Raw genomic sequence first — 7421 nt, 5'->3', positions numbered from 1 at the left:
CGGCGGTTCGATCGGAGTCCTAACATTCCAAGTGCCAAGTTTCCAATCGTTGTCCTTTTCCGTTTGCCTACGTCTATACCGATTGTTCCAATTCGTGTTATTCTCTGGGTTGGTCTTAGTATGTTTATTTCAGCATGCTGTCTTACTAGGGCTGCGATGCCTAGTTTCGCAACGGGGCTGCCGTCTTGGGTGTAAAATAAACTTCTTTTTGAGCGTCTTAGTAGAATGGAATTGAATATTGAGAATAGGTTATGTTTCCACTTAATTCTACTACAAATTTCCATTTAATTCTACTGGGTGTAGCTGGCGTGACACCGCATTTCATAGATCAGCCGTCCGCTCCGGATCAGTCGCTGTTTGAGTCGCTCCTAACCTGGGGAACAGACGCTCATGCAAGAGTAAATCTTTACTGGGGGGGCAAGGCATTTTTTGCCCCTCCAATATTTTTTCCGAAGGGGCAACTTATCATTTTGCTCTCTCAATAATTCTAGAAAGTTGGCGCCTCTTGTCGTCTTGAAGTCGTCTTGTGAGTTTTTGCAAATCTCCCTTGAAATAGTTTTTTCGGGAGGCTGGCATCACGGCTAACTAATAATACGTGCCCCGAAAGCTATCCGTTTAATTTATTAATTTATAAGTGAATTAAGTGGCCAAACTTGTTAAAAAGTGTCAAGTTGTGATCTGTGATGCTTTGTCTAAATGAGAAAAGTGAAGGTTTTGTGAAAAACACAGTGTTCCTTGCGTGAAAGTGATAATTTTTCCTCAAATTGCAATTGAAAATTGTAAGGCCAGCTAAGTTGCGTCAGTGTGAGTGCCTACTTTGTGCGTCGCGCTAACTAGCGGTTCGTTATTAACATGCGAAAATGGAATGCATGGCGGTGTGAGCGAAGAGAACGATAATATCTGGAGAGAGAGCGAAGAGAGAAGTGTTGCGCTGTGCTTGTCGGTGTTTGTTTCGCTGGCATAGGCATAACCAAAATAAAACAGATGAGTATAAGTTTTTGTATCAAATATTTTAAGAATGCATAGGCTCTGTGTGTAGTGGTTTTTAGCGGGTTTTGGACTTTTTCAGAAATGTAAATGTTTCATCTTTGGGTGCACAAAGTGTGGTAGCTTTTCGGTTGCGGGTAGAGTTTTTTTTATATTTACAAACCAGATTGTGCGATGCACTCTCACAGGTCAAAATTGACAGTTTTACAATATAGTTTCAAAATTTATCATTCGAGCATGACAATGCGGCATGCGATTGATGCATCGTCTACAATTGTCAGTCCTGGCAGGGCGGTGACATTTTATTCAGTTCTATGTTCTTGTTTTATGATTTTTCTAGCTTTTGGACATATGTTGATATACATAAGTAACTTTTATTTAATTATGTTGAAATCGTTTTGGGCGTGAAAATAGTTCACGACAACTGAACTTTGATTGCAATTATTTTGGCATTTTAATAATAAACTTGGAACTCTGTTTCGTTTAATATGCTTATTTGCATGTTTTTGAGTTTTTGGGCTATGAATGCATGGAACTTTGTCAGTTTTTATACTCAGTAGGTCTTTGGTGCGTAACGTCGTGTCGCGTATGCGTCGGTAGGAGAAAATGGAGCGGTCGTGCATTATGCCCCGGTGAAACGCATCATCGGCCCGGGTGAGTTTTGTTTATCTAAGGGTTTCCGGAGTGTAGTGGGCACGCTTTTGTTTGCTTCGGGGAGGTCAGCTCAGTTTCGCGCACGTTATTTTGACAGCGCTCAGTGTAACTATCTTAATACAGCGGTTTCGGAGTTCAATGACCATTACATCGTATAATGCTCGGGTGTGCCTTGTGGGTTTTTTTTTTACTCGCTCTAACGGTTCTTTGAGCTGGTACCAGTAGTTTGCGTTCGGCGTGCGGTGCGTTTTACGAAATTCATTCGTTTCGAGGTAAATTTTAATAGTTCACGGGATGAAATGCGAAGTTTGGTGTGATACAGACTGTTAACGATTTGTTGCCGGTGATACCTAGAAACTTCGATTCTCCTATATGCCGATACAGCGATCGTGATGCGGTTCTATTTATATCGTCTTCTGATGGCCGGTTGCGCAGAGACCAGATCAATTCCTTTCCACTAACACTAATACCTTCCTTTGATACTTGTGGATGATGCAGAGGATTCCTCGGTCTCTAGTAGCAACAAGTATTAAACTAACACTCCCGATATCCCTTCCTCTATTGATCTGCATTGGGCGTGGCCAGCTACGTTATTGACCAGTGAAAAGAAAAATCACCAGGAATTGTACACTGAAAATGGCTTGCTACTCCTAGGCACCATTTTGACGGTTCTTTGTGCAATTTCAGCTGATTCTGGTCAATCGCGGGCAACACACGGGCGATCAAATATGCTATGCTATGCTATGCTATGCTCTCCCTTGAAATAGTGTTTTCGCTCACCAGTGCATTGAAAAGGCAAATACACTGCGGCTATAAATGAAATGCCAATACTTGTTTCAATTTCAATTCCCAAACTCCCGATAACTTTGGTTTCAAGATGGGGCAAAACACGATGTTTTGCAACTCCACCACCGGCAACATCAATTCTATCAAACCTATGACCTATATAAATTGGGTTCTTTTTTAGTTTAATATTTGGCTTTAAAAGCGTTTCAGTCACAACTGCAATATGCACATCGTGGACTGTTAAAAAATTGAAAAATTCATCCTCTTTCGCTTTTAAAGAGCGAGCATTCCAATTTAGAAAATTTACAGCATTATTTAAAATCATTGCTGAATTTCAATTTCATAACAATATTAGTTGTAAATTTTATACCTTTTTGAACAGCCTCGTATATCGAGTTACAGTTCAACAGAACGTACATTAACTGCAGCATGGATTGTTGTAGGTATTCAATCTTCTCGGGAGTTGGACTACCTAAATCAATACTGGCTGGCTTTTCAGCACCAAACACGAATGGTTTGTTACTGCTTGAATTTGAATTATTACCTGAAAGGACACTGGCATATGGTCGGTGTTAAGTCAGACCGGACCAAGTCGCAAAATTAAAAAAAAAAACGAGTTAACGATAGTATTGGATAAAGATTTTCTTAAGCTACATCACACAACAATTAGATTTTATTTATCTCTAAAACAGCAGAAATTATAGCATGATTTTTGTCTGCATGACCAATGAAAAGCTATTACAATGTTCAGTCAGAATGGACCAAGTGTTTATTTTCAAGGAGACTGCCTTCGGTCAGCTATTGATAAAAGCGAACGAACGGAAGAATTTTAAAGCGTTTTTCCGGATTTCTTTGTATCAGAGAACTCTTTCACTCACCCCCATCGAAATCTGTAAAGTTTTACGCACTGCCGTGGTTTTGAATGTGCTTTTGGACCGTTTATTGCTGTCACTAACATGACCTGATATCATGCCTCATAGTGTGCAGACAAAGTGAACCATGTGTTAAACAGAAAAAAGTTGAAATTGTCGAAATTTACAGCATCGGTTTGAAGTCAACATAAATGAATTTCAACACTATCAGGCAACTTATCGGAATGCTTCTTTACCCGTTAGTCAAAAAAGTATACTTTACCAGTGAATGAGGAAAATGTACATGGTCCACTCTGATTGAACACGTCAATGAGAAACGTCAGTCATTTGTGTGGGTGACACAACATTCCACAATTTCAGAAAGAAGTTCAAGTTACCGTAGTAATACTGACTTAAAACTTGATAATTTCACCAATGAATTATATCCTCAAGAGGTTGAAATAAGTGGTAAGTGTATGTTTGTTACTATTTTATGCAAGCCATTGATTTGTTGAAACAAACACAGTTCAAAGTTTATTCAAACTATTTTCAATAATTGTTGATGTCGCAGAAGCTAACCATGTAGATTAAAAAGTTTTTGGCTGTTCGGCGATCAATGGACTAAAATTATTTGTTCAATTGTTCAGTCATAATGGACCAAGTCATTAATGATTCTTCTTTGATTCAATCAGAGTGGACCAAGTACATTTAATCAGTTACAAACCTGTCCTTTTTGAGCTCACGGCTCTCCTTTTTTTCAATTGTCATATTGCATGATACAGTTAGAGAGTTACTCCAACTTATAACATCAAAACTGCGCTAAAATATTGAAAACTTCAAAATTCCCAGAGCAACAAACTTCATACTCGTTTTTCTCGAAATGAACAAAATGTCACTTGGTCCGGTCTGACTTAACACCGCCATATGAACAGCCTGGTGTTGCCTGAACAGGATTATTTGTCTGAAATTTATCTGAATTAAAATTATTACCTACAGACACACCTGCTAATGAAAGTGCTGGTGATGCCTGAACAGTATTGAAAGTCTTTTGTATACCCACATTGACAACAGGTTGTTTAGAATTCCTACGTTGTCTGGAAGCAATAATTTTTGACCTTACAGGACAATTAAAGAAATTAGATTTGTGATTTCCCCCACAATTAACACATTTGAAACTATTAGTGGTCTCTTTCACGGGGCTGATATCTTTCGTGTGACTAGTGTCACCACAAATCATACATTTTGCAGCCATATGGCAGTTTCGAGTTCCATGACCATAGGCATGTCTCTTGAAATTTTCCCATTTTATTCGCACGTTAAATAAAACACGTGCTTTTTCCAAAAATTTCAAATTATGTACTTTGGTACGATCAAAATGTACTAAGTAATATTCCTGGTGTATTCCAGTTTGATTAATTTTGGCATTTGCTTTTCGTTTCATCAAAATTACTTGGTTGGGGGCAAAACCAAGTGATTCTGACAAACAATCTTTAATTTCATCAATAGTTCGTCGACACTTATTATGTACCTTAGTACCACTTAGTAGGAGTTCGGATATTAACCACTATATGAAACACTTGTTACTTGATCCAAAACCAAACTGACTGAGTCAGCCCCGCGCAGCGGGTTTTATTCCTGATTTGCGTTATAGTATTGGTGTTCGATAGAACTCTCCACTCCGGAGGAGAAGTTATATTGATCTTATATATTTATCAATCGGACTCCGCCTTTACTGGGCCTTATTATTACACCACAGAAATATAAAACCTCAACTGCAACAATGCGTTTTATACTGACGGATCACTTCTCAACGGGTCCACTGGTTTCGGTATCTTCAACAATAATTTTACCACCTCCTACAAGCTCGATAATCCTGCTTCTGTTTACGTCGCAGAACTGGCTGCAATTCAGTATACCTTAGGGATTATCGAAAATATGCCCACGAACCATTATTTCATCTTTTTGGACAGTCTCAGTTCTGTTGAGGCTCTCCGATCGATAAAAATGCAAATCACTCTCCGTATTTCCTGGGAAAAATACGGGAATATTTGAGTGCTTTATCCGAAAAATCTTTCCAGATTACCTTAGTGTTCCAATCCGGGCAAAGAGAAAGCGGACACTTTGACTAAGGCGAGCGCAACAAACGGTGATATTTACGATAGACCAATTGCGTAAAATAAATTTTTAAAACTTTCACGTCAGAGCACACTTGTCAACTGGCAGACCTCGTGGGATAAGGGAGAATTGGGAAGGTGGCTACACAGCATCATCCCCAAGATATCCATCAAACCATGGTTTTGGGGGTTGGATGTAGGACGAGACTTCATTCGCAAGATGTCTCGGATTATGTCCAACCACTACGGGTTAGACGCACATCTACTGCATATTGGGCTCACGGACAGTATTCATTGCGTTTGTGGATTGGGGTATCATGACATTGAACACGTAGTTTGGGTGTATGCTGAATTCCGTGACGCCAGATCCCTACTTTTGGATTCCCTCAGGGCCCGAGGAATACTACCCTACGTCCCAGTTCATGATATCCTGGCTCAGCGAAACATAACATACATGAAGCTGATTTATGGCTATTTGAAAAACACCAGAGTTCCCATTTAACAACAAACCGAACCACTGATTAAAAAAACAGCTAGTTTTAGTTTTAGCTCGTAGTCGGCAGCGAGGGTAAAAAAGTTGCCTTTAGTTCATAAGATATCCAGATATAAGAGTTCTCTGGCTCCGTTAAACATTTTTTGTATTGTGCGGTGTCAAATAAATGTTATGTAAGTAAAATAGTCGAATTAAACAAGCTGATAGATTTAAAACAAATTTGGGTGGTTATCAAAGGGAAATATCAAAGGGCTCAGTGTGGTTTACCTAAAATGTCATATCCAAATTGTTAGAATTTTATAGCCGACCCTTCTGCACTTCATACGATTGAAATAGAAAAGATATGACTTAAAAAAATCACTCCGAATCCCTATTATATCCATAATGCTGTATAAAATATTCATACGACTTTCGTATGGTATTCAATCGATTTATTTCCTCAGTGTACCATTACATCATGTAATTTATGTTTATTCTAGCAAGTATTAAATATTGTAATTGCTGAGGTGAGATTCAGCAGGAGAAATTAAAGGAGAACTTGTTTCACAAATTTAAAAGCCTCGAAATATTACCCGACGTAATCTCACATTTACCAGTACTCTCTATTATATATTTGCGATATTTGCGAGTAAAGAACTAGAGTAAATAATTTTTTTATCAATACATGTTAACATAAATTTCTATGAATAGTTTAAGTTTTATTCGCCATAGATTGAATATGCATATTTACAAATTAAACCAAAACGATTTTGATTACTTTTCGAAAATGAAAACCTAATTGCATAGCAGATTGCTTAGCAACTGGAAATTGGACTCCGCTGAGAGCCTTCCTAAATGCAATATCGTGCAAAGTAAAAGTGCACTTCTATGAGAGACAGAGCCGGATTTAAGGGGGGGGCCCAGGGGGCCCGGGTCCCGGGCCCCCACATTTTTGGGGCCCCCAAAAAACGAGAAAAAGTTCTTTTCTCTATCAAAAATGAGATTCAATCAAAAGTTCAATTTACAGTAAGAAAATTTGAACAGACCATTTCAATCTGAAACTTTCCTTCAGTGTTATTTTTTCGCGAGCGCCAATATCACAACCACATCCATATGATTTCACCTTCGATTCTCTTGGAATGGCACACATTAACACACCATTTGAATCGAACCAGCGCGCATGGGAGATCAAGCAGGAAAGAAGATAATCCACAAGTTTTTTTAATACATTGCTGTTGATTCCGAAAATAAGTTTACCTGTCCGAATCAGGGATACTAGATTTGCGTTGCAAAATGCAGATTTTCAGAGTCCGTCTGCAGATTTTATTGACCTGCAGAAGTGTGTACCTAGTTTTTTCCTAGGTTCTGTAGATTATTGCCAGCGTAGCCTTATTTTTGCGCAGTCTTTCTCAAATTGTGTGCAAATTTTTGCTTGCGGATCGCATTTTTTTTCGAATTGCGGTAGGTTTTTATTTTTCAGATATCAAGAAAAAAAATCCGGATTTCGAGCAGTTGCATACATTTATTTATTTGAGCCTAATGATCTCGAACGCAACT

The sequence above is a fragment of the Wyeomyia smithii genome, chromosome 1 (assembly GCF_029784165.1).
Source record: "Wyeomyia smithii strain HCP4-BCI-WySm-NY-G18 chromosome 1, ASM2978416v1, whole genome shotgun sequence".
In the NCBI taxonomy this organism is placed as follows: Eukaryota; Metazoa; Arthropoda; class Insecta; order Diptera; family Culicidae; genus Wyeomyia; species Wyeomyia smithii.
This window is presented reverse-complemented; position numbering follows the sequence as displayed.